Source organism: Salvelinus sp. IW2-2015, linkage group LG32 (genome assembly GCF_002910315.2).
Source record: "Salvelinus sp. IW2-2015 linkage group LG32, ASM291031v2, whole genome shotgun sequence".
Taxonomy (NCBI): domain Eukaryota; kingdom Metazoa; phylum Chordata; class Actinopteri; order Salmoniformes; family Salmonidae; genus Salvelinus; species Salvelinus sp. IW2-2015.
Genome location: NC_036871.1, coordinates 38,404,713 through 38,432,612, shown reverse-complemented (window position 1 = coordinate 38,432,612; position 27,900 = coordinate 38,404,713). Strand labels below are relative to the sequence as shown.

General features: G+C 42.2%; 1 pseudogene; it reads left to right on the top strand.

Annotated features, from left to right (window-relative positions):
• The first annotated feature begins 1,228 nt into the window (after window positions 1-1,228).
• Window positions 1,229-27,900, top strand: part of LOC111956888 (hippocampus abundant transcript 1 protein-like) — a 44,742-nt pseudogene continuing 18,070 nt past the window's right edge.

Sequence of the window (27,900 nt, the reverse complement as noted above, 5' to 3'; positions counted from 1 at the left end):
GCAGGGGTGCAGCCATTGGTGGGCATGGGAAGCCATAGGCCCACCCACTGTAGAGCCAGACCCAGCCAATCAGTATGAGTTTTTCCACACAAAAGGGCTTTATTACAGACAGAAATACTCCTCGGCACAACAAAAAATATAAACGCAACATGTAAAGTGTTGGTGCCATGTTTCCTGAGCTGAAACTTAAAGATCCCAGAAATTTTCCATACGCACAAAAAGCTTATTTCTCTCTAATTTTGTGCACAATTTGTTTACATCCCTGTTAGTGAGCATTTTTCCTTTGCCAAGATAATCCATCCACCTGGCAGGTGTGGCATATCCAGAAGCTGATTTAAACAGCATGCTTATTACACAGGTGCACCTTGTGCTGGGGACAATAAAAGGCCCCTGAAATGTGCGGTTTTGTAACACGACACAATGCCACAATGTCTCAAGTTTTGAGGGAGTGTGCAATTGGCATACTGACTGCAGGAATGTCCGCCAGAGCTATTGCCATGTTCATTTCTCTACCATAAACCGCATACGTCATTTTAGAGAATTTGGCAGTACGTCCAACCGGTCTCGTGTATGGTGTCTGTGGGTGAGCGGTTTGCTGATGTCAACGTTGTGAACAAAGTGCCCCACGGTGGCGGTGGGGTTATGGTTTGGGCAGGCATAAGCTACAGACAACAATGATGGCAATTTGAATGCACAAAAATACCATCTTGAGATCCTGAGGCCCACTTTTGTTAAGGTATCTGTGACCAACAGATGCACATCTGTATTCCCAGTCATTTGAAATCCATAGATTAGGGCCTAATGAATGTATTTCAACTGACTGATTTCCTCGAACTGTAACCCCGTAAACTCAATGCAATTGTTGCATGTTGGGTTTTCACTTACATATTTGATGGACATGTCAATGTGCCAAACAACCAATACACGAAGACGAGGTGAAAAGGTAACTGTGGACTACTTTTTTTTTTTTTTGTATGGTGAAAAGGGACAGATGAACACATGCCGCCTCCAATTAATTATATCAGACCATGTGTTACTGTACTGCCGGAAAGGATGTTCCTCTGTTCTGGCAAAACTTACAGATGATGTCGACAAAATACATTTTGTGATCGATAGTACAAACTTTTTACTGAACCTATCAAATCCAGAGGTTCCTTTTCCGCCTCCTTAGTGCCTGCCAATCAGGGCTAAGTCTCGTGCCGGAGGGGCGGTTTGTTTTTTACACAGGAAGATGGATCAAAATGAGGTGGGGATATGTGCATTGGGTAATCACTTGCTATGTAGCCAGAGAAGGCGAAGTGAAATATTGATCATTTTCCAGAGCTTATTACTGAAGTTACCCCTCTGACATCAAGAATGGACATAAGTTAACAATGACGGGAGAAAAGAAGAAGAAAAAGCGGCTGAACCGCAGCGTTCTTCTGGCTAAGAAAATTATTATAAAAGATGGAGGCAGTGTGAGTAACGTTAGCTAACATATTTTGCTATTTTTCTTCGTTAGCCTGGTAGCTATGTACATTGACATGTTTTGCATGATATTTTATTTTGCTTGTTTTATCAAGTTTAGCTACCAGTTGTTTTCGGGCTGGGCAGTTTAACATGTCAGCTCACTAGTGTCATGTCAAACTAGCAGCTGTTGACTAGCTAACGTGAGCTAATGTTTGCTAGGTGGTACAAGTTGTAACGTTACTGTTAAAGGAAACAAGACACAGCGAGTTAAGTCAGCTGTTAGCTTTGAGCCACGCGTCATCCGAGTTTGTTTGGTGTTGTTTGACGTAAGATGTTTTTTAGCTTTTAGATTAAAATTGTGCCTCAAGTGTATGTGATGGCTAGTCAAGCTACTGTAGTATTCAAACAAAGCAAATCGAACACGTTTAACTCGGTGTCAGTTGTTTGCAATGGTGTAGAAAACATTAGGAACACCTTAATAATATTGAGTTGCACACCCTTTTGCCCTCAGAACAGTCTCAATTAGTCGGGGCATGGACTACAAGGTGTCGAAAGCGTTCCACAGGGATGCTGCCCATGTTGACTCGAATGCTTCCCAAGTTGACAAGTTTGCCGGATGTCCTTTGGGTGGTGGACCATTATTGATGCACACAGGAACCTGTTGAGCGTGGAAAAAAACCAGCAGCGTTGCTGTTCTTGACACACAGACCGGTGTGCCTGGCACCTGCTACTCCCCGTTCTAAGGCACTTAAATATTTTGTGTTGCCCATTCACCCTCTGAATGATACACAATCCATGTCTCATGGCTTAAAATCATTATTTAACCGGTCTCCCCCTTCATCTATACTGATTGAAGTGGATTTAATAAGGGATCATAGCTTTCACCTGGTCTGTCTGTCGTTGAAGGAGCAGGTGTTCCTAATGTTTGTACACTCTGTGTAGATAAACATAAGATCGCTAATGCTGTGTATAGGCCAATGAGAGGCTTTGAAGCAATAGGTCGGCCGTGTTGGCACTCCCTAGAAGGAGTAGTCCTCCATTGGAATGAATGGAATTCTATTGTATTTCAATTCGTTGTTTTTTTAAACTACTTCACCATCGGTTCAGTTATTTGAATTGCATGAGGTATTATTTTTTTCTCTGCACTCATTGCGCAGTTTCTCTGAAGCTAAATCCGATCAAGACCAAACTGTGCAATGTTGTAGGGTATTGAATTTTCCATTCCTTTTTTTATGTTTAGCTCACATAATATAATTGAAAACTATGCATTAAGGTGTCTGTAAAAKAATAAACATGGCAGCAACCACAAAAAAAATCAATCAATCAATCAATGCAATTCTATAGCTTCCAAAATAGTTTTTACAGTGGTGGGGGAGAGCCAAGATGGAGGCACGGTGGCTTCAAAACAATGAGCCCTGTCAGTCATCTAGTTTGTGTGTGTGTTACCAGTCAAAAGTTTGGACACCTGCTCATTCCAGGATTTTTCTTTGTTTACTATTTTCTACATTCTAGAATAATAGTGAAGACCTCAACTATGAAATAACACATATGGAATCACGTAGCAACCAAAAAACTGTTAAACAAATCAAAATATATTTTTTAGATTCTTCAAAAGTAGCCACCCTTTGCCTTGATGACAGTCTCAACGTCAACAGTGAAGAGGCGACTCCGGGATGCTCCTCTGTCCAGTGTCTGTGTTCTTTTTTGCCCATCTTAATCTTTCCTTTTTATTGGCCAGTCTGAGATGTCTTTTTCTTTGAAACTCTGCCTAGAAGACCAGCATCCCTGAGTCGCCTCTTCACTGTTGACGTTGAGACTAGTGTTTTGCGGGTACTATTTAATGAAGCTGCTATTTGAGACATTCTAATGTACTTGTCCTCTTGTTCAGTTGTTCACCGGGGCCTCCCACTCCTCTTTCTATTCTGGTTAGAGGCAGTTTGCACTGTTGTGTGAAAGGAGTAGTACACAGCTTTGTACGAGATCTTCAGTTTCTTGGCAATTTCTCGCATGGAATAGCCTTCATTTCTCAGAACAAGAATAGACTGATGAGTTTCAGAAAAGTCCTTTGCTTCTGGCCATTTTGAGCCTGTAATCAAATGCTGATGCTCCACAAAGATACTCAACTAGTCTAAAGAAGGCCAGTTTTATTGCTTCTTAATTAGAACAACAGTTTTCAGCTGTGCTAACATAATTGCAAAAGGGTTTTCTAATGATCAATTAGCCTTTTAAAATGATAAACTTGGATTAGCTAACACAACGTGCCTTTGGAACACAGGAGTGATGGTTGCTGATAATGGGCATCTGTACACCTATGTAGATATTCCATAAACAATCAGCCGTTTCCAGCTACAATAGTCATTTACAACATTAACCATGTCTACACTGTATTTCTGATCAATTTGATATTTTAATGGACAAMATTTTTTTGCTTTACTTTCAGAAACAAGGACATTTCTAAGTGACACAACTTTTGAATGGTAGTGTAGGCTAATGCACGTCAGCTTTGACATCGGTTTGCACATCGGCGTTAACTTCTACTTCATCCCCATCCGGAGCATCCTCATCAGTAAAAAGCTGACTAGCATAGCTAGCATAGCGCCACAAGTAAATATAGCATATAAATATCATGAAATCACAAGTCCAAGACACCAAATGAAAGATACACATCTTGTGAATCCACCATCATTTCCATTTTTAAAATGTTTTACAGCGAAAACACAATGTATTTCTATTAGCTAACCACAATAGCAAAAGACTCAACCGCATATTTTCAAAAAAAATTACCGCATATAGCTATCACAAAACTGACCAAATAGAGATATAATTAGTCACTAACCAAGAACAACTTCATCAGATGACAGTCTTATAACATGTTATACAATAAATCTATGTTTTGTTCAAAATGTGCATATTTGAGGTATAAATCATAGTTTTACATTGCAGCTACCATAAAAAATTCACCAAAGCAGCCAGAATAATTACAGAGAGCAACTGAAAACCTAAATACTCATCATAAAACATTTATGAAAAATACATGGTGTACAGCAAATGAAGATAAACATCTTGTGAATCCAGCCATATTTCAATTTTTTTTAAAGTGTTTTACAGCGAAAACACAATATAGCATTATATTAGGTTACCACAATAGCCAAACACACAAACGCATTTATCAGCAGCAAAGGTACGCATCGCAAAAACCAGCAAAAGATATTAAATTATCCACTAACCTTGACAAACTTCATCAGATGACAGTCCTATAACATGTTACACAATACATATATGTTTTGTTCGAAAATGTGCATATTTAGCGGTACAAATCGTGGTTTTACAATGTGAATACGTAGCCAAAATGCACAAAATTCTCCGGAGATATTTTGGACAGTCATCTAATCAAATAACTCATCATAAACTTTACTAAAAAATACATGTTGTACAGCAAATGAAAGATACACTAGTTCTTAATGCAACCGCTGTGTTAGATTTTTTAAAATAACTTTAGTACGACATACAGCTTACGTTATAGCGAGACAGCGCCCGCAATAAGGGCGGCAAATAGGACTAAACATTTTCCACAGAAATACGAAATAACATCATAAATGGTTCCTACTTTTGCTGAGCTTCCATCAGAATCTTGTACAAGGAGTCCTTGGTCCAGAATAATCGTTGTTTGGTTTTAGAATGTCCTCTTCTCCTGTCGAATTAGCAACCATAGCTAGCCATGTGGCGCAAACGTGCCCAACTTCACCTGACGCAAAGAAAATAAAATTCCAAAACTCGCAATAAACGTTCAATAAGCTGATACAACTCGGTTGAAAAAAACTACTCTATGATGTTTTTATCACATCTATCAAATAAAATCAGAGCCGGAGATATCTAACGTGTATACCGAAAGCTTTTCAGAAGGCAATCTGGGGTTCCTTCTCGCGCCTTCGAAGACAATGAAATTTCCAGACACGTCATTCCAAAAGCTCTTGTTCGGCCTCAGATCAAGCTAGACACCCCATTCCACCTCCCACTGCCTGTTGACATCTAGTGCAAGGCGTATGAAGTGCATGTATATCCATAGATTTCAGGCAAATTAATAGGAAGGCCCTGGAACAGAGCCTCGATTTCAGATTTTTCACTTCCTGTCAGGAAGTTTGCTGCAAAATGAGTTCTGTTTTACTCACAGATATAATTCAAACGGTTTTAGAAACTTGAGTGTGTTTTCTATCCAATAGTAATAATAATATGCATATTGTACGAGCTAGAATAGAGTACGAGGCAGTTTAATTTGGGCACGATTTTTTACAAAGTGAAAACAGCGCCCCCCTATTGAGAAAAGGTTAAACTAGACATCGGGCCGATACCAATGTTTGCATTTTTAGCTATATTCGTCCGATTCCGATATGTTTACCGAATTCTTTTTATATATCGTGCATCCCTACATGCATACTCACTCACTGGTTGGATGTGTTGCTTTCCTAGGTAGCTAGCTGAAGCATGAGGTTGATACAGTGTCTGTAGGGATGTGATGGCTATAAAATGCATGATTTGTAAATGTCATCTGAAAGGACTGTATCAAACTTCATGAATTGTTGTCAGTTAACCTTTCTAGGACACACGTTCCGCTAGCAGAACCCCTCGACAACATTCCGCTGAAAAGGCAGCGCGGGAAATTCAAAAATATATTTTTAGAAACATGTAACTTTCACACATTAACAAGTCCAATACAGCAAATGAAAGATAAACATCTTGTTAATCTACCCATCGTGTCCGATTTAAAATAAATAAAATGCTTTACGGCGAAAACACAACACATGATTATGTTAGATCACCGCCAAGTCCAAAAAACACACAGCTATTTTCCCAGCCAAAGATAGGAGTCACAAAAATCAGAAATAGAGATAAAATTAATCACTAACCTTTGATGATCTTCATCAGATGACACTCATAGGACATCATGTTACACAATACATGTATGTTTTGTTAGATAATGTGCATATTTATATCCAAAAATCTCAGTTTACATTGGCGCCATGTTCAGAAATGTTCAGAGTCACATCAAATAACAGAAATACTCATCATAAACTTTGATGAAAGATACATGTTTTACATAGAATTAAAGATAGCGGTTGCATTAAGAACAAGTGTGTCAGATTTCAAAAAAACTTTACGGAAAAAGCAAACCATGCAATAATCTGAGACGGCGCTCAGATAGAAACAACATATCTCCGCCATGTTGGAGTCAACAGAAATACGAAATTACATTATAAATATTCCCTTACCTTTGATCTTCATCAGAATGCACTCCCAGGAATCCTAGTTCCACAATAAATTGTTGTTTTGTTCGATAATGTCCATTATTTATGTCCAAGTAGTACACATATCCAAACGCTCGTGCAGGTCCAGGCGAACTTCGGACGAAAACTTCAAAAACTTATATTACAGGTCGAATAAACGTGTCAAACTAAGTATGGAATCAATCTTTAAGATGTTGTTAGCCATAAATATTCAATAACGTTCCAACCGGAGAATTCCTTTGTGTCTATAGAAGTAATGGAACGCAAGTCGATATCATGTGGAATGTGCATGACCAAGACCTGGCGCTCTGCCAGACCACTGACTCAAACAGCTCCCATCCGGCTCAACATCACAGTAGAAGCTTCATTCAACGTTCTACAGACTGTTGACGTCTAGTGGAAGCCGTAGGAAGTGCAAACAGATCCATATCCCACTGGGATTTCAATAGGCGATGAGTTGAAAATCGACCAGCCTCAGAATTCCCACTTCCTGTTTGGATTTTTTCTCAGGTTTTGCCTGCCATATGAGTTCTGTTATACTCACAGACATCATTCAAACAGTTTTAGAAACTTCAGTGTTTTCTATCCAATCGTAATAATAATATCCATATATTAGCATCTGGGACAGAGTACGAGGCAGTTCACTCTGGGCACGCTATTCATCCAAAGTGAAAATGCTGCCCCCTATCCCTAAAAGGTTAATGACTTTGTCAGTTCACACTACTCCAAACAAAACGTTACCTAGCTGGCTGAAATACGAGTATGAGTTTGCTTGAGTTTTGTCCCTTCAATTCAGGCTTCAATAATAACCAAAAGGTCAATGATCTTGATTGAGTAATGTGGTCCTTTGGAACATGGTTTGGGTAGGTACTAGAATTGAGACTTTGAGACCACTTGTTTATGTTGGCTATAGTCTTGAGCCAATGAGATCTCACGAGAACCATATGTTCTCAACAATAATAGTTTGGATTTCAAATAGCCTTTGACACGGTCTTGGTTACCTGCAGACTAGCTTGATCTAGGCGATGGCAGTCAGAATGAAACTAGCCATCCTTGACATTGCATTGCATGATTTGTGGTCTAGAACGAACACACTCAGCCCTACTTTTACAGCAAATGCGGCTTTCCCACCTCTGTCAAGACTCCCATGTTCCATCTTCCATCTCTGGGGAAGTATACGCTTCTGCGTTCCTCCCCATGCATGTAAAAGGATTTGGATTGGTGTTAGCATGGGTAGGGAGTTCCATCATATTTCACCACTCTTTTCCTTTTAAATTCATGAACAGAAGTGAACATGTTCGTGGACACTTGGGGTTAGAAGGGCAGTCCCACTCACTATACTCAGCACCTGTTGCAGTTTGGTGGATGTTCACTCACACTGCTCACACTACTTTTGAAACGATTGTTGTCCATTGGCTATTTTAAATTAAAGTTTTGTGGTTGTGCAGTCAGCATTTTGGAATTGTATGCCTGTCAGCTAATCTGCTTTTTTTTCTTCTTATTTTCTCCTCTCTCCCCCCCCTCCCTCCTTTTCTCTTATCTCTCTTTTTTCTGTTTCTCCTCTCTATCTCTCCATGCTGTAGCCCCAGGGGATGGGTGAGCCCAGCGTCTATCATGCTGTGGTGGTGATCTTCCTGGAGTTCTTTGCCTGGGGGCTTCTTACCACACCCATGCTAACGGTAGGTTAACCCCCCCCATCAAACCCCTGAGACCACGCGCTCACCACGCCCATGCTAACGGTAGGTTAACCCCCCCCATCAAACCCCTGAGACCACCTGCTTACCATGCCCATGCTAACGGTAGGTTAACCCCCCCATCAAACCCCTGAGCACACCACACCCATGCTAACGGTAACCCCCCATCAAACCCCTGAGACCACGCGCTCACCACGCCCATGCTAACGGTAGGTTAACCCCCTGAGCCTACGGTCACGTCCCTAGAGTGCACTACTGTTTCCCAGGACCCATAGGGCTTATGCAGTGATGCGTACTGTAGAGCATAGGAGTAGGTCACATAGGACTGCTCACAGCTGAGCTCACCACGCCCATCCCCACAGTAGAAACTGTAAGTAGGTAAACCACCACACACCTGTGCCCACCTGCTCCCCTCAACTATGGAGCCTACCTAGGACTACATTACATACAGTCGTGATACAACCCATTTCCACGGTAACCACCACCACCAGCTGTTCTCTAGCTTATATTGGTCTACGTACAGTAGGGAACGCAACGCCTGTGTCTGTTCCACAAATTTACCACCGGCTAAAGCTATGACGTCTTGGGCCTAACGACACTCATGCCAATATATCCTCTAAACACCGGCTTCTCGGTCATTATCACATGAGTAAACCACCACCTGGTCTCAGGTGTGACTCACACCTGAGCCCAACTGCTCCTCTCAACTATTAAACCCACGGTTAGTGGTTACTTAGGGATACATACAGCTGGGATATACAATGCATGCTCATTGGCTACCCTGCCCATGATCACAGTAATCTACAACCCACCTTGCTACTGTATGCAAAACAAGCTTCAACAACACATGCCCACGCTAGCCCAAATGGCCATCGCACCGCAGGCCAAAGCATGCAGTACGCCTCACGCCCTGAGTTTGTCCTGACCACATTACCTGTCTGGGAGAAGAAGAAAAATCTAACTCAAGGTCCTTGTTAAAGCGTAACTATAAGGGGTGATTGATCATGATGAACCACCTGATGCAAAGCATTACATTCAGGGACTTTTCTATGCAGAAAACCATTTGGCCTGCCGCCTAAGTGTTTCGGGCCGCCTATGCCCCCCCCCCCCCCCCCAACTTACACAACTCTAACCAGATATAAAGTATGTAGAAGAGATGATGGATATAAATATATATTTCAATAAGATATTCTTTAAGAACTAACAATTTACCAAAATATAAGCTTGACAGTCAGAGAATCTAAAATTCCCCAAATTATTCATTCCAAAAGTGTTTTGGTCATGGCCCCATTTGATTTTGTTTTAACGTTTGTGTCACAAATAGCATAAGCGATGGAAAGATGTGTAGAATTGCTGGAAATTTGCTTTAAAACAGCTAAATTGTCACTGTGGCCAACGAGGGCCTCTAAAATGTCAAGTCGGCGATCGCACCGTTGGCCATACCCCCGCCACGCCCACCACCTAAGCCCCATTTTGATCCAGGAAAAACCCTGACATTATGATGTTTCTCATCAATGTCTCAGATCTCTATAGGTGTCTGAGCCAGCCATGTTCCACTGACCACTGAGCCAGCCCCGTTGCACACCACCACTGAGCCAGCCCCGTTGCACACCACCACTGAGCACAACAAGCTCATAAGTCGCTCTGGATAAGAGTGTCTGCTGAATGACCAAAATGATAAGAGCCCTCGTCCCCCAAAAGGACCGGATTGTATATAGCATTCATAATGACTGTTTTATGTTGCATTCATACCTCCCACCCATTCCTAATTCTTTCCTAAGCCCAACCAGGGAGTGACATTTCCCCACAAACAGCTGCACTAACGGCTATGAATAATTGAATTGATAATGAAATGTTGAGTGAGCCTGATGACGCAGCCTGTTGTGTGGATGAGAGGCTCTGTGTCGGTAGGAACTAATGGACTGAATATGTAAAGGGACATCAAACAGTGTATTATTTGAACTAGGTCCCTTTCACTTTTGAAAGGGCTTATCAGAAAGCGAGGGGGGGGGAGAAGTTCAGTGCAAGGTTGTTATATGCCTGAGTCCCAAATGGCACCCTATTCCCTATATAGTGCACTACTTTTGAGAAGGGCCAATAGGGCTCTGGTCAAAAGTAGTGCACTATATAGTGTCGTGGAATATTCTAATCAAGTGAGAGACTGTCATTTCTTCAAACAATCATCTTTATTTAATTATTGCAATAATGAGGCTGGTCGACCCCCTCACCCTTGAGTGTTGGACCGAGTAACTTTACCTTTACACAAATGCAGAGTACTTTATATAGCTGACACTAACAATACTCACTCGTGGTTGGTTCAACCCCTCCCATGCACACCAAGGAGCATCATAAGCCACTCTGGGTTCATCCTGTCAATATCTGCACGTGGGTTGTTGCCTTAACCCCACCCTGGATTAGTCTCCCAGATGCAAGGATGATTTTGACACAAGCAGGGATTGTTCTACTCCTTAGCTATTAAGTAAATGTTTTAAGTATCCCTATATTTCTGTTATTACGGGGCTATCACCCAGGCAAGAGTGCGCCTTCGCGGGAAGTCTTGCTGTTAATGGACCTAGCCTGGTGTGCGATGGCTACCTTGTAGTGTGTTCATACGGTATAGAAAACTTTAAACTGGAACCTTGTCGTTGTGTCACTTCGAGTTAACATAGACAATAATGTGTTTTACTAGGGATAGCTATGTAATGCAGTCTTTAACTCATTTGTCAGCTCAAGTCATCTCTGGTGACCATACGCCCAGATTGGCTGCAGGGAACTAGAGTGGAGACCATAAAAACAGACACTAGTAGGACAGAAATGTCTTACTATTAGTTAAGTATTAATTGTTAAATATTTAATATCAAATCAGGTGAAGATGTAATTTTTCTCTCACAATAGGGAATAGGGTGCCATTTGGGACGGGGCCTAGATTCAGGCAGATATTAACACGACTCCCCTCAATGGAAGAACTAATGAAAGAAGTAATCATATCAGACAAACTATATACACGTTTACTATGGCTCTAGTTACTTTTCTCCCCAACCAAACAAATGATAACCACAAACAATCTTTGAGCTACAATATTGACAGTCACAGATGTTCATTACGGTAGCAAAACGTTTTGCAACGTAATAGGAAAACAAGTGTTTAACTTTTTGTTATTGGACAAGTGTTAAACAAATCAAATGTATTCTTCAAAGTAGACACCCTTTGCCTTGATGACAGCTTTGCACACTCTTGGCATTCTCTCAACCAGCTTCACCTGGAATGCTTTTCCAACAGTCTTGAAGGAGATCCCAACATATGCTGAGAACTTGTTGGCTGCTTTTCCTTCACTCCGCAGTCCAACTCATCCCAAACCATCTACATTTAAAAAAAAAAATGTAACCTTTGTTTAGCTAGGCAAGTTAAGAACAAATTCCTATTTACAATGACAGTCTTGTTCAGGGGCAGAATGGCCGATTTTTACCTTGTCAGCTCGGGGATTAGATCCAGTAACCTTTTGGTTACTGGCCCAAGGCTCTAACCACTAGGCTACCTGCTGCCCCAAATTGGGTTGAGGTCGGGTGATTGTGGAGGCCAGATGATCTGATGCAGCATTCCATCACTCTCCTTCTTGGTCAAATATCCCTTACACACCCTGGAGGTGTGTTGGGTCATTGTCCTGTTGAAAAACAAAATGATAGTCGAACTAAGCGCAAACCAGTTGGGATGTTATATCGTTGCAGAATGCTGTGGTAGCCATGCTGGTTAAGTGTGCGTCTTGAATTTTAAATAAATCACTGACAGTGTCGCCGGCAAAGCACCATCACCTCCATGCTTCACGGTGGAAACCATACATGCGGAGATCATTCGTTCACCTACTCTGCATCTCACGAAGACATGGCGGTTGGAACAAAAAATGTCCAATTTGGACTCATCAGACCAAAGGACCGATTTCCACTGGTGTAGTGTCCATTACTCATGTTTCATGGCCCAAGCAAGTCTCTTCTTATTGGTGTCCTTTAGTAGTGGTTTCTTTGCAGCAATTCAACCATGAATGCCTGATTCACGCAGTCTCCTCTGAACAGTTGATGTGTCTGTTACTTGAACTCTGAAGCATTTATTTGGGCTGCAGTCTGAGGCGCAATTAACTCTAATGAACTTATCCTCTGCAGTAGAGCGAGGGACCTCTGGGTCTTCCTTTCCTGTAGCGGTCCTCATGAGAGCCAGTTTCATCATAGAGCTTGATGATTTTTGCGACTGAACTCGAAGAAACTTTCAAAGTTATTAATTTTCCCGATTGACTGACCTTGGTCTTAATGATGGACTGTCGTTTCTTTTTGCTTATTTGAGCAGTTCTTGCAATAATATGGACTTAGCCCTTATTTGGTAAAAAAAAACATTCTGTATACCACCCCTAACTTGTTACAGCACAACTGATTGACTCAAACACATTAAGGAAAGAAATTCCACAAATTAACTTTTAACAAGGCACACCTGTTAATTGAAATRCATTCCAGGTGACTCAAGAACCTGGTTGAGAGAATGCCAAATGTGCAAAACTGTCAAGGCAAAGGGTGCCTGCTTTGAAGAATCTCAAATATAAGATATATTTTGATTTAACACTTTTTTTGGCTTACATAATTCCATATGTGTTTCATAGTTTTGATGTCTTCACTATTATTCTAGATTGTAAAAAATAAAGCAAAACCATTGAATGAGTAGGTGTGTCCAAACTTTTGACTGGTACTCTCAGAGCAAAAACCAAGCCATGAGGTCGAAGGAATTGTCTGTAGAGTTCCGAGACAGGATTGTGTCGAGGCACAGATCTGGGGAAGGGTACCAAAACATTTCTGCAGCATTGAAGGTCCCCAAGAACACAGTGGCCTCCATCATTCTTACATGGAAGAAGTTGAGAACCACCAAGACACTTTCTGGAGCTGGCCGCCCGGCCAAACTGAGCAATCAGGGGAGAAGGGCCTTGGTCAGGTAGGTGACCATGAATCCGATGGTCACTCTGATGGAGCTCTAGAGTTCCCCTGTGGAGATGGGAGAAAGTTCCAGAAGGACAACCATCTCTGCAGCACTCCACCAATCAGGTCTTTATGGTAGAGTGACCAGACGGAAGCCACTCCTCAGTAAAAGGCACATGACAGCCCGCTTGGTTTGCCAAAAGGCACCTGAAGACTCGCAGACCATGAGAAACAAAAAATCACCTGTTTTCGCTTCGTCATTATGGGGTATGGTGTGTAGATTGTTACAGTACAGCCTTTTTCCCCCTCAATGTGGAAAAGGTTAAGGGGTCTGAATACTTTCCGAATGCACTGTAAAGTTCCATAAATGTTTTAAACTGGTACCGAGGGACCTTCAGGTGAGGCATGTTGTCATCAGAGCAAAACATCCGACATGTTCGGGAGAGTCACACAGGTCATATCAGTGTGTAACCCGAACTGTTCGGACGCTACAGACAGAAGTTGGCAGATCGGCTGTACCGACTTCAGACGAGTCCCAAGACGCTTGTGGAATGGAGAACACCATCGTGTATGTGAGTCATCTTTTCATAGAGGGGTCAAAATAGTTTTTGGGCCAAACCGTTCGGCCGCTACAGACTATTTTGTGAGAAGACCGGTTTTCGGGATGTCTCAAGGACTGATAAACACCGCTGTAACTCTGTCACCTTTCGGATTTTTTWTTAACAGGGATTTTTGTATTATGCTAATTCGATTTTGGCAGGGGTGCGGACATCGCCTTATTAAGCGAATCAATGTGATCAGTAGATCTGCCACCTGTTAATGGCTACATTACGTTAATGATGATGAGCAGGCTGCAGACTTTACACATTTTAAATGAGCCCAAGGCCAACCTTGCGTACCACAATATGCATCAGGTCAAGCATTTTGGTTCGTCTAATAAAATTGTAATATTGAGGCAGGGTCCTAGTGAGATCATGTTGCTGTAGGTTAGTATCATCGCATTATCACATTTCAAAGTCATATWTTTTTTTTATTACAAATAATCAATGATTCAACCTGTTTGTGCCCAGTGCGTCGACTCTCTACCAATGCGATGAAGAGGATCCTGCGTATTATTTGAAACTTCTGTTTTACTGTTGATCAGCAATTTCTGCATTTTAAGCTGATGGGCCACAAAATAACAATGGGAGTTAAATGTTTTCTCAAGTTGATTATTATAATACGATTATTGTTATGGTAAATGCAAATAACAATCTAGTAATCATTACTCTTAATGTTGTAAACACTTCTATGATATTATATGAAGGCTAAACTTTTTTTACTTTTTAAAAATATATTGTTAAACCCATTTTCTAAGTCTGCTAGGATTTCCTCCTAATTAAATTTTTTACCATCTTCATTGCGGGACTTTTATTTTGAAGGGACTCACCGAAGTCACGGCCTTAATCTTTCTTCTCAAGGTTTGTATTGAGTCCATGTCCTCCTAACCAATACTCAGACCCTGGCTGTGTCAGAAAGGGAACATTATTCCCTATATAGCACACTGCTTTTTGACCAGGGCTCGTAGGGAATAGGGTGGTACCATTTAGGATGCAATCCGTCCTGTCTGACTCTGAATATGCACAGGGTCATGTTCCTACTGGTGTCAATGACCCCTCCCTCACTTGTTCTCAAGCTGTGACCCCCCCCCCCCCCCCATCTCAAATACTATATACTTTTTTTTAACTGCATGGCATTGATTTAGTCCATGTATTTGGACTGCCATGCCTTACTTCTGACCTCTGTATCATTTCCCTCATGCACAATGTGCCTGCTTGCCTCAGTGTGTTTCGGTGACCTCCCTTCAGTTAACAATGAAACAAAACGTTGTACTTTAAAAGATACCTAACTTTACACAGTGTGCTGGAGTCCCATTCGACCTTTCTACCTCTGTTTTTAGTTTCAGTGACCTAACTAATTGTATTTGTTATCTCCGATGCAGAAAGGTYACGATCAAATAATGAAGTGGATATTGTGTAATGGGTATTTTCCTGTGCTGTAGTTTGACTAACTGTTGACCTAAGTGAACATTTTTAAATAGTTGTCATTTAGCAGACTCTTTATCCGTAGCGATTTACAGTTTGTCCATTCATCTTAAGATGGCCACATGTCGTAGTAAAGTACATTTATCTTCAAAGTAACCATCAGCAGTGTCAAAGGGCATTCTGTTTTGGGGGGGGAGAGTTACTGATGTGAAGACCAGTCACCTTAGGTCATAAGTCTGTTACCCTGTACTAATACAGACACAACAGTTATTTTTGTTTTGTCTCTTTTTTTTATATTGAAGTCGATATTGTGAAAGTGAATGCATGAGTACTTTCCTCTGCTTTAGTTTGACTAACACTGAAGCGGTAACACGGTACTGTGTGGGTTATCTTACTGTAGGCTACTGTATAGACACAACAGTTGAGGTGTTATCTGTGTTTGTTTCCCAGGTCTTACATCAAACATTCCCTCAACACACATTCCTGATGAATGGGCTTATTCACGGCGTCAAGGTAAGATAACGACAGTTTACAGCGGCCTAGCCTGTTGCAGTCTAGCCTGTAGCTAGGACACTCGTTAGGTAAACTCACCATGTTCCATTTTAATCTCCGGTTGTTTATGTAGTTGGGTGTGTAGATGCTGGTAATCTCTTGTTGACTGTGTAGTGGAGTGTTTCAATTATGTTAACCTCAGGTTGTCTGTGGAGATGTTGGAAGGTGGGAGTGTGTATGCCTAGTATAGTAGGTTGTATCATGGGAAAGCATGGACTACTGGACTAGAGCCACAAACAGTACGTGTGAAGGATTGTCCATGTTAGTTAACTGTTAGTTACTCATTATTTCAGTGCCCAGATCACCAAGGTCTCCTCATTCCTCTCCCTCTCTCCCCTAGGGTATTCTGTCGTTCCTGAGTGCTCCTCTGATTGGTGCGCTATCAGATGTATGGGGTAGGAAGTCCTTCCTGCTGCTAACGGTCTTCTTCACCTGCGCCCCCATCCCCCTCATGAAGATCAGCCCATGGTGAGAACACGTGCACATACACTACATCACTAATCACTATGGGCTGTGATTGTGCAGAGCCAGATGAATATATATTTTTAAACATGRTTAACTTCAAGTGTGTAGAGACATAAAGGTGTTTTTAAAGATGCACTATGCAGAAATCGCGCCGCCATTTCCTGGTTGCTACAATTCTAATAGTTCTAATTTCAGTTTGTGACAAAAAACAAGCAAGTAACGTAAACTCACCCCATTCCGTACAAATGTGCGCAACCGCAACATTCAAACGAGGCTACAAAGAAAACTAATGGGACTGTAGTGACTGTGTTGACTTCAAAATCGGGGGTGTGAACTACGTTTCTATTCAAGCGTTGATCGACATGGTAATGTCTCTATAGTATTGGAGAAAGGTAGAGAACTGACCCGCCGTTACATCGTGGCGTGTCATGTCGTAACGTACAGCACGCATAAAGCAACTATTTCTGTCTTACAATCTCTCTCCACCAGGTGTAGCACTTGTCTCATCCTTTAAAAACAAGAAATGGACAGTGACTCGGGTAGGGGGGGATACCTAGTCATTTTTTGCGTTATCCTTGCATGCGATCATCATTCTCAAAACCGCTGTTTACTTCTAAGATCACTTTAGCACCGCCCTAAAAACCAGATTCAAATTCGACACAAACTTTCAAATAGGTATGTAATGACACATTATATAAACTCTTTATAGTGTTTTATTTACATTTTAGAGGCGTTAAGGTGAGAAGTTGGACAGATCGAGTGAAAAAAAGCAATTTTCCCACATCTCTCCTTCTCACTATCACGCATTAGTTTCGCTTTCCCACCCGCCATTTGTACAAAGACCCGGCGGGGCTCATTGCCTTCTTGAATCATGCAGAAATGGGCAGCGTAGGGGTCATGTAATTGATTCTGTTGGAAAGGGGAGAAATTATGCTTTACAATGGCATTGACATTACAGTTGATCTGGAAGTATTACGTTTTTGGGGCGCTAAAATAACGTCAATTGTACGGACCAAGGGGATGTACAAAAGTCAGTGAGTTTACATTATAGTATAGGGCCTTCAAACTCAACTCTGGACATCGAAGCCAGTTCCACTGTATTTTTTGTTCATTGTTTCCCTCWAATTAGGGACTGATTTAGACCTGGGACACCAGGTGTGTGCAGTTAATTATCAGGTAGAACAGAACCAGCAGCCTCCGGACCTCGTAGGGTAAGAGTTGACTACCCCTGGTGTAGAGAATCATTGTACCATCCAGAACCGCTGCGAAATACATTTTCATAACCAAAACAATTGTATTTTCACCCGTTTGAAGCTGGTGTACAAAACCGAAAGTAAAAGACGCGTGAACGGGAAGCATAGAAACAGCGCACATAGACCAGATCTACCACTTCTTAGACTTGCTTTCAATGTGACTGACAGATCTATAACACACACTTCTATGTGCATTGGGTCGGGTCATCCAAGAAGTTACATATTGCAGCTTTAAGTTCAAGAGTAGATTAAGCAACTGCCCCCGTATCGCTGGCCCCGTATCGCTGCCCCCGTATCGGGCGCTTCCCTGTGGTTCAACAGGACCTCCACTGTAGTGGTATCCACAGTCACAATAGAGCTATACAGACTTGCTAACATATCACCTGACTCATCTCTTCTCCTCCCTCCATTCACCTCCTTCCCGTCCTCTCTTCAGGTGGTACTTTGCAGTCATTTCCATGTCTGGTGTGTTTGCCGTCACCTTCTCTGTGATCTTTGCGTATGTGGCGGACATCACGGCAGAACACGAGAGGAGCACAGCCTACGGTTTGGTGAGGAGGGAAACCTAATAACAACCTAGATGGACATCCTATCAGTGTTATTTTTGCTGTTTTATATATATGCGACTCTGGGATGCTGACCTTCTAGACAGAGTTGCAAAGAAAAAGYMATMTCTCAGACTGGCCAATAAAAAKAAAAGATTAAGACGGGCAAAAGAACACCGACACTGGACAGAGGAACTCTGCCTAGAAGGCCAGCATCCCGGAGTCGCCTCTTCACTGTTGGCGTTGAGGCTGGTGTTTTGTGGGGTCTATTTAATGAAGCTGACAGTTGAGGACTTGTAAGCCGTCTGTTTCTCAAACTGGACACTAATGTACTTGTCCTCTTGCTCAGTTGTGCACCGGGGCCTCCCACTCTTTCTATTCTGGTTAGAGMCAGTTTGCGCTGTTCTGTGAAGGKAGTAGTACACAGSGTTGTACGAGATGTTCAGTTTCTTGGTAATTTCTCRCATGGAATAGCCTTCATTTCTCAGAACAAGAATAGACTGACGAGTTTCAGAAAGTATTMTTTTTTTTCTTTTYTTTTTTTWGCCATTTTGAGCCTGTAATCGAATCCACAAATGCTGATGATCCAGATACTCAACTAGTATATACAATGAGGGGGGGAAAGTATTTGATTCCCCTGCTGATTTTGTACGTTTGTACACTGACAAAGAAATGATCAGTCTATAATTTTAATGGTAGGTTTATTTGAACAGTGAGGGACAGAATAACAGCAAAAAAATCCAGAAAAACGCATGTTATAAATTGATTTGCATTTTAATGAGGGAAATAAGTATTTGACCCCCTCTCAATCAGAAAGATTTCTGGCTCCCAGGTGTCTTTYATACAGGTAACGAGCTGAGATTAGGAGCACACTCTTAAAGGGAGTGCTACTAATCTCAGTTTGTTACCTGTATAAAAGAAACCTGTCCACAGAAGCAATCAATCAATAAGATTTCCAAACTCTCCACCATGGCCAAGACCAAAGASCTCTCCAAGGATGTCAGGGACAAGATTGTAGACCTACACAAGGCTGGAATGGGCTACAAGACCATTGCCAAGCAGCTTGGTGAGAAGGTGACAACAGTTGGTGCGGTTATTCGCAAATGGAAGAARCACAAAAGAACTGTCAATCTCCCTTGGCCTGGTGCTCCATGCAAGATCTCACCTCGTGGAGTTGCAATGACCATGAGAACGGTGAGGAATCAGCCCAGAACTACACGGGAGGATCTTGTGAATGATCTCAAGGCACCTGGGACCATAGTCACCAAGAAAACAATTGATAACACACTACGCCGTGAAGGACTGAAATCCTGCTCAAGAAAGCACATATACATGCCCGTCTGAAGTTTGCCAATGAACATCTGAATGATTCAGAGGACAACTAGGTGAAAGTGTTGTGGTCAGATGAGACCAAAATGGAACTCTTTGGCCTCAACTCGCCATGTTTGGAGGAGGAGGAATGCTGCCTATGACCCCAAGAACACCATCCCCACCGTCAAACATGGAGGTGGAAACATTATGCTTTGGGGGTGTTTTTCTGCTAAGGGAACAGGACAACTTCACCACATCAAAGGGACGATGGACGGGGCCATGTACCGTCAAATCTTGGGTGAGAACCTCCTTCCCTCAGCCAGGGCATTGAAAATGGGTCGTGGATGGGTATTCCAGCATGACAATGACCCAAAACACACGGCCAAGGCAACAAAGGAGTGGCTCAAGAAGAAGCACATTAAGGTCCTGGAGTGGCCTAGCCAGTCTCCAGACCTTAATCCCATAGAAAATCTGTGGAGGGGGCTGAAGGTTCGAGTTGCCAAATGTCAGCCTCGAAACCTTAATGACTTGGAGAAGATCTGCAAAGAGGAGTGGGTCAAAATCCCTCCTGAGATGTGTGCAAACCTGGTGGCCAACTACAAGAAACGTCTGACCTCTGTGATTGCCAACAAGGGTTTTGCCACCAAGTACTAAGTCATGTTTTGCAGAGGGGTCAAAGACTTATTTCCCTCATTAAAATGCAAATCAATTTATAACATTTTTGACATGCGTTTTCTGGATTTTTGTTTTGTTTTTCTGTCTCTCACTGTTCAAATAAACCTACCATTAAAATTATAGACTGATCATTTCTTTGTCAGTGGGCAAACGTACAAAATCAGCAGGGGATCAAATACTTTTTTCCCTCACTGTAGAAGGCCAGTTTTGTATTGCTTCTTTAATCAGGACAACAGTTTTCAGCTGTGCTAACTTAATTGCAAAAGGGTTTTCTAATGATCATTTGGCCTTTTCAAAATGTTAAACTTGGATTAGCTAACACGATGTGCCATTGGAACACAGGAGTGATGGTTGCTGATAATGAGCCTCTGTACGCCTATTTAGATAATCCATTAAAAAAATCTGCTGTTTCCAGCTACAATAGCCATTTACAACATTAGCAATGTCTGCACTGTATTTCTGATCAATTGATGTTATTTTAATGGACAATTTTTTTTGCTTTACTTTCAAAAACAAGGAAGTTTCTAGGTCACCCCAAACTTTTGTACAATATATACTCCTGATTTTAGAATGACACCAGTTCTCCCTCTTCTCCTGTCCTCCCCTCTACCATTCTCTCTCCCCTCTCTCCTTTATCTACCCCCACCCCTTCAGGTGTCCGCTACCTTTGCAGCCAGCCTAGTGACGAGCCCGGCCATTGGAGCTTACCTGTCGGAGACGTACGGTGACACCCTGGTAGTGATCCTGGCTACGGCCATCGCCCTGCTGGACATCATTTTCATCCTGGTGGTCGTCCCCGAGTCGTTGCCTGAGAAGATGAGACCAGCCTCCTGGGGAGCACCCATCTCCTGGGAGCAGGCTGACCCCTTCGCTGTGAGTACTATATAGTATACTACCTCCTAGGAGCAGGCTGACCCCTTCGCTGTGAGTACTATATAGTATACTTACCTCCTGGGAGCAGGCTGACCCCTTCGCTGTGAGTACTATATAGTATACTACCTCCTAGGAGCAGGCTGACCCCTTCCCCTTCACATAATTTTCATTAGGAATGTAGTACAGTAAAAGTTGTCAAATACCCCCAAAAACTACTTAAGTAATACTTTTACTTTGGTACTGTACACCACTGCAATGTTGTCATTAGCTAGCAAAGTTAGTCTAAAATAGCTAGCAATGCTATCTCAAATCTCTCCTCAATATAAGCTAGATAGCCAACTGCATCTAAAGTCAATCTCGCGACATCAAAATGATRACATGGTTTTCCTACTAATTATTTGCATTCTTTAGAATTGTCATTGTGTTTTCAAGCCATGGTAATGCTCTTTGGACGGAATCGTCATCAACGCCTAATGAGGATGCATTGAGTAGACTGCTCAGTTGGGCATCAGTAATAAAACGACCATTCAAGACAATATTGGTGCGACTATGAATTATGTAATTTTGCTGAATACCGTTCTGCCTGAGGGGAGCCTCCAACTCTAAGGAACAGGACAACCGATCTGTGTTTGACAACAAAATGTATCTGAATGTAATTTATTTTATTTTATGTTTCCTCTCCAGTCTCTGCGGAAGGTGGGCCAGGATTCCACGGTGCTTCTCATCTGCATCACAGTGTTCCTGTCTTACCTACCTGAGGCCGGACAATACTCCAGCTTCTTCCTCTATCTCAGACAGGTACTGACAACACCTAGACTCACCTCCTCCAGGGTTCTCCAACTGGTGGCCCGCGTGTGATTTTTATTTGGCCCCTAGAGTTTTCTGAGCAATAAAAAAAATTGATTTTTTTTTTTTTTTTTACTTGATCAGGGTTTACACAAATAATAAATAACAACCTAGATGAAAATCTGGTTTTACACAGACAACAAAACAAACTGTACCACACAGACGGAGTCCTGGGAGTTAAGTAAAAATACACAAAAAATTATAGAAAAATTAGCAGTTGTAAAATAAAAAGACRGCAGTTCGATTTATATGGCATTTATGGGATGTTTTCTACATATTTTCCAGAACTTCTCAGTATTCTCATGCAGGTTAAAAGTGAGCTTTTTTTCTGGGGCTATAATAGCAGGAGCCTGAAAGCCACATCCTCGCCGACAGTATTTCAGGTGTGGACATCAACAGCAAAATAAATATTTTAACAAAATAGACAAGAGTATTAAACAGATGTTCAGAAGAGTCAGGATCAAATCCAATGTTAGTCAAAATAAAGAAGTTATAGGTTTGGTGAAAGAGCATATTGTCTAAGATCTTCTGAATCTGTAAATGAACCTCCTCCCATTAAGACTGGATTCTGTTACAGTCCCAAAATACATGCGCAAAGGTGCCAGTATCTGGTTGAYATTTTGAAACAAATGAAGGCAAACCGGTGTAAACTAGGTTCTATTAAATAATTTAGCTTATAGAGGTGGTTTTGGGGCAAGACCCTTTCACAGATAGCAGTCCAGTCCTCATCACCAAATGCACTCAATGTTTCTCTTCCAAAATGTCTCAATGTGTCAGATTAAATCCCTCCGAGCAGTAGAATTTGAAATGTTTTTTTCAACCACAGTAATTTGAAAACATAGTTTACCCACTTTAATTAGGCAAGTCGGTTAAGAACAAATTCTTATTTATGACAGCCTAGGTACAGTGGGTTAACTGCCTTGTTCAGGGGCAGAGCGACAGTTTTTTTTTTACCTTGTCAGCTCGGGGATTCGATCTTGCAACCTTTCGGTTACAAGTTACGCTCTAAACACTAGGCTACCTGCCGCCCTGCCCGATTTTAAGGGCAATCGGTGACCAGAGTGATAAATGKTCTGGATTCTCTAAGTATCTCCTTGCATTTTTCCAAACTGAGTGTATTACATACTATAAAATGGTCAGATAAGGCCTGCATTTTTTTCACAATTATTGATAAATGGTAAAGAACATAACGCCCATGGATGACATGCTATAGATTCCATCCCAATCCGAAGTGAGTCACGTCTGTCTAGGCACCAACAAGTGATTGATGTGAGCAGGCCAATGATATAGTAGAGCCCTCTCAAGTCCTTAGGCTTAATTAGTTTGGTTAATTTGATTCTAGGTTTCTTATTTATTCCAGATATATTTAGAGATACTGGACTTTAAAAAATAAAATAAACACTTCTGGGAAGATTTGAGGGTATTTTCATCCATATTGGGTGAACCATTTAGACATTTCAGAACATTTTGTACTTTAGTCCCACCCCATTTTAGGGGACCAAAAGTATTGGGACAAATTCATTTGTGTATTAAAGTAGTCAAAAGTTTAGTATTTGATCCCATATTCATAGCACACAATGACTACGTCAAGCTTGTGACTCTACACATTTGTTGGATGCAGTTGCTGTTTGTTTTGGTGGTTTCAGATTATATTGTGCCCAATAGAAATTAATGGTAAATAATGTATTGTCATTTTGGACTGACCTTTATTGTCAATAAGAAATAGAATAAGTTTCTAAACACTTGTAAACTAATGTGGACGCTACCATGATTACAGATMATCCTGAATCGTGATGAGTGAGAGAGTAGAAGATCATAACCCCAAAACATGCAAATCCTCTCACCATTACAATAACAGAGGAGGTTATCATTTTTGCGGGGGTATAATGTTTGTGAGTCTAACTTTCTCACTCATCATTATTCACGATTCTTTTAGGATTAACTGTAATCATGGTAAGATCCGCATCAAACCAACATCTAGCCTCGACCCTTAACATCTAGCCTCAACCCCTATTTTGGTGGGTAGATTCAGTGATGCATCAGCACATTTTATAGTGGAGAGAAGTCCATTCTTCCCACGCAGGAAAGTTCAGAGTACAAAAATAATACAATGTGGTCTGCTTCATATCTGTGAATTCACTGGCTGTGGGGAGTTCCAATGGCAGGCCTCTGAACAAACTCCTTAGAATGTGGCCAAGTAGGGCTACTGTTTTTATAGTGTCAACAACATGGTCTGGTATGTCTCCATTAGCGAACTAGTCAGCCAGCAGGGCTCAACACTGCGACCCCAAACTCTCGCATATGTCACACTGCCGTTTGACATGGCAGTGTGACACCAGTTTATTTATTTATTGCTCGTAGGTTGCCAGTGAAATATATGTAGCTGGTTGCATTCGKTTTTGTTCACAATTTTACTTTTTGTTTTTTATTCAAACAGCAATGGGTACGCAAGCCAGGTATTCAAAAAGTTCGGTCCAAAGTGTTGGTTGARTCTTTGATATTCCCAATCCAGTCGTGCTGTTTTGAATGAACATCTCAAGGCTTTCCCAAATAAATGTTGACTGCAAAGTAGGCCAACCTGGCAGAATTATATCGTGATCATTTGTATTAATCGGATGGCATTTGTTTTGCAAACTCTGCTATCACATGTAGYCTAAATTGTACAGTGCTAGCCAAACACAACGGTCATTTGCTAGGCGCAAAATTGAGTTAAAGGGCAACCACACCATCTGTGTTGTATTGTTCCCAGACCTGAAAGTAGTCTCCTGAAGCATTGTTGTGAACTTACATTTTTTGTAATTATTTTTGTGTGTGTGAATACATGGGTAAAAAAATAGGATGACTCGGAAACCTGGAAAAATAAAACTGTGAAAAAGGAGTTTACCAAAAGATAACTGATTTTATAGGGCCCTACAACTGTAGTGACTGTTTAAATCACTAACAATAAAACCCTCTTCGAGATTGAGCAAAGGTTTTATTTTAATCCCTCCAAACAATCAATGTGTAAGATGRTGCCGACAGACATGACAGCTCTGCTTCTAGCGCCTAAGCAACTTTGCAGTATTTTGTTGTGTTATTTCTTACAAAAAACATTCTGGGCTAGTAATGTGTTAATACATACAGCTGGAAATAACTTTTGGATATCAGTGGTGGTAACTCACCAGCATTACAACGAGGAATTCTCCCGATACTCCGACGGCCCTCAATGAACTACACTGGACTTCATGCAAACTGGAAACCACTTCTCCTGAGGCCACATTTATTGTAGCTGACGATTTTAATAAAACTTCCATAGCCTTTTCCCCATATTTGCTTTATCAACACATTGACTGTAGTACTTTCTTAGGAAAAACACTAAACCACTGCTACTCACCTTTTTCGAGATGCCTACAAGGCCTCCCCCGCCCTCCCTTTGGCAAGTCAGATCACGACTTGCTCCGCCCTTCCTATAGGCAGAAACTCGAACAGGAAGTACCTGTGCTAAGGACTATTCAACACTGGTCTGACCAATCAGAATCCACGCCTCAAGATTGTTTTGATCACGCTGACTGGGATATGTTCCAGGTAGTCTCTGAGAATAACATTGATGAATACACGGACATGGTGACTGAGTTCATCAGGAAGTATTTAGGGGATGTTGTTCCCACTGTGACTATTAAAACCTTCCCAAACCAGAAACCGTGGCTAGATGGCAGCATTCGTGCCAAACTGAAAGCATTTAACCATGGCAAGGTGACTGGGAATATGGCAGAATACAAACAGTGTAGTTATTCATTCCGTAAGGCAATCAAACAGGCAAAATGTCCGTACAGAGACAAAGTGGAGTCGCAAAATAACGGCTCCGAGACGTATGTGGCGGGGTCTACAGACCATCACAGATTACAAATGGAAAACGATCTATGTCGCGGACACAGTCTTGCTCCCAGACAAGCTAAACCACTTCGCCCGCTTTGAGGATAACACAGTGCCACCGACGCGGCCCGCTCCCAAGGACTGTGGGCTCTCGTTTTCCGTGGCCAACGTGAGTAAGACATTTAAATGCGTTAACCCCCGCAAGACTGCCGGCCCAGATGGCACTCCTAGTCGCGTCCTCAGACCAGCTGGCTGGAGTGTTTACAGACATATTCAATCTCTCCCTATCGCAGTCTGCTGACCCCACTTGCTTCAAGATGTCCACCATTGTTCCTGTACCCAAGAAAGCAAAGGTAACTGAACTAAATGACTATCGCCCCGTAGCACTCACTTCTGTCATCATGAAGTGCTTTGAGAGGCTAGTTAAGGATCATATCACCTCTACCTTACCTGACACCCTAGACCCACTTCCATTTCCAGTTCACCCACGACTGCGTGGCCACGCACGTCTCCAACTCAATCATCAAGTTTGCAGACGACACAACAGTAGTAGGCCTGATTACCAACCATGATGAGACGGCTTACAGGGAGGAGGGGAGGGTCCTGGTGGAGTGGTGCCAGGAAAATAACCTCTCCCTCAATGTCAACAAAATGAAGGAGCTGGACTACAGGAAACAGCAGAAGGATTACATCCACATCGACGGGACCGCAGTGGAGAAGGTGGAAAGCTTCAAGTTCCTCGGCGTACACATCCCTGACAATCTGAAATGGTTCACCCACACAGACAGTGTGGCGAAGAAGGTGCAACAGCGCCTCTTCAACCTCAGGAGGCTGAAGAAATTCGGCTTGGCCCCTAAGACCCTCACAAACTCAGACAAACTTACAGATGCATTACAGATCATTCTGTCGGGCTGTATCAACGTCTGGTACGGCAACTGCACCGCTCGCAACGCAGGGCTCTCCAGAGTGTCGCGTCTGACTGTGATTCAATTATGAGTTGCTATTTTATCAAATCGCTTTACCTAATGTTTAATTGATTACGTGATTGAAACCATGCAAAAATTAAACCATTAATAACCTGGGGCACCACGGAAGCATTCATTTATATAGAGCGGTTATCTCCCGAATCCACACTCTTAAAGATCTGAAGATCTTTATCAATAAGTTAATTATTAATCATCACCTTATTATTCAGTCTCATTCTGATGGTCGTAAAGTACTTGGTTTTCTGCACGAACCCTGGCTAACAAGTTGAATCAGCAACACACAAATTGGCTTAATTATTTATTTACTAAATACCTAAATAATCACACAATTATTATATATATATATATATATATATATACTGCTCAAAAAAATAAAGGGAACACTTAAACAACACAATGTAACTCCAAGTCAATCACACTTCTGTGAAATCAAACTGATGTTTTGGTCACTTTTGAATGCTGGCGGTGCATGTGTCAGCATATGGTCTCACAAGGGCTCTGAGGATCTCATCTCGGTACCTAATGGCAGTCAGGCTACCTCTGGCGAGCACATGGAGGGCTGTGCGGCCCCACAAAAAAATGCCACCCCACACCATGACTGACCCACCGCTAAACCAGTCATGCTGGAGGATGTTGCAGGCAGCAGAACGTTCTCCACGGCGTCTCCAGACTGTCACGTCTGTCAGATGTGAACCTGCTTTCATCTGTGAAGAGCACAGGGCGCCAGTGGCGAATTTGCCAATCTTGGTGTTCTCTGGCAAATGCCAAACGTCCTGCACGGTGTTGGGCTGTAAGCACAACCCCCACCTGTGGACGTCGGGCCCTCATACCACCCTCATGGAGTCTGTTTCTGACCGTTTGAGCAGACACATGCACATTTGTGGCCTGCTGGAGGTCATTTTGCAGGGCTCTGGCAGTGCTCCTCCTGCTCAAAGGCGGAGGTAGCGGTCCTGCTGCTGGGTTGTTGCCCTCCTACGGCCTCCTCCACGTCTCCTGATGTACTGGCCTGTCTCCTGGTAGCGCCTCCATGCTCTGGACACTACGCTGACAGACACAGCAAACCTTCTTGCCACAGCTCGCATTGATGTGCCATCCTGGATGAGCTGCACTACCTGAGCCACTTGTGTGGGTTGTAGACTCC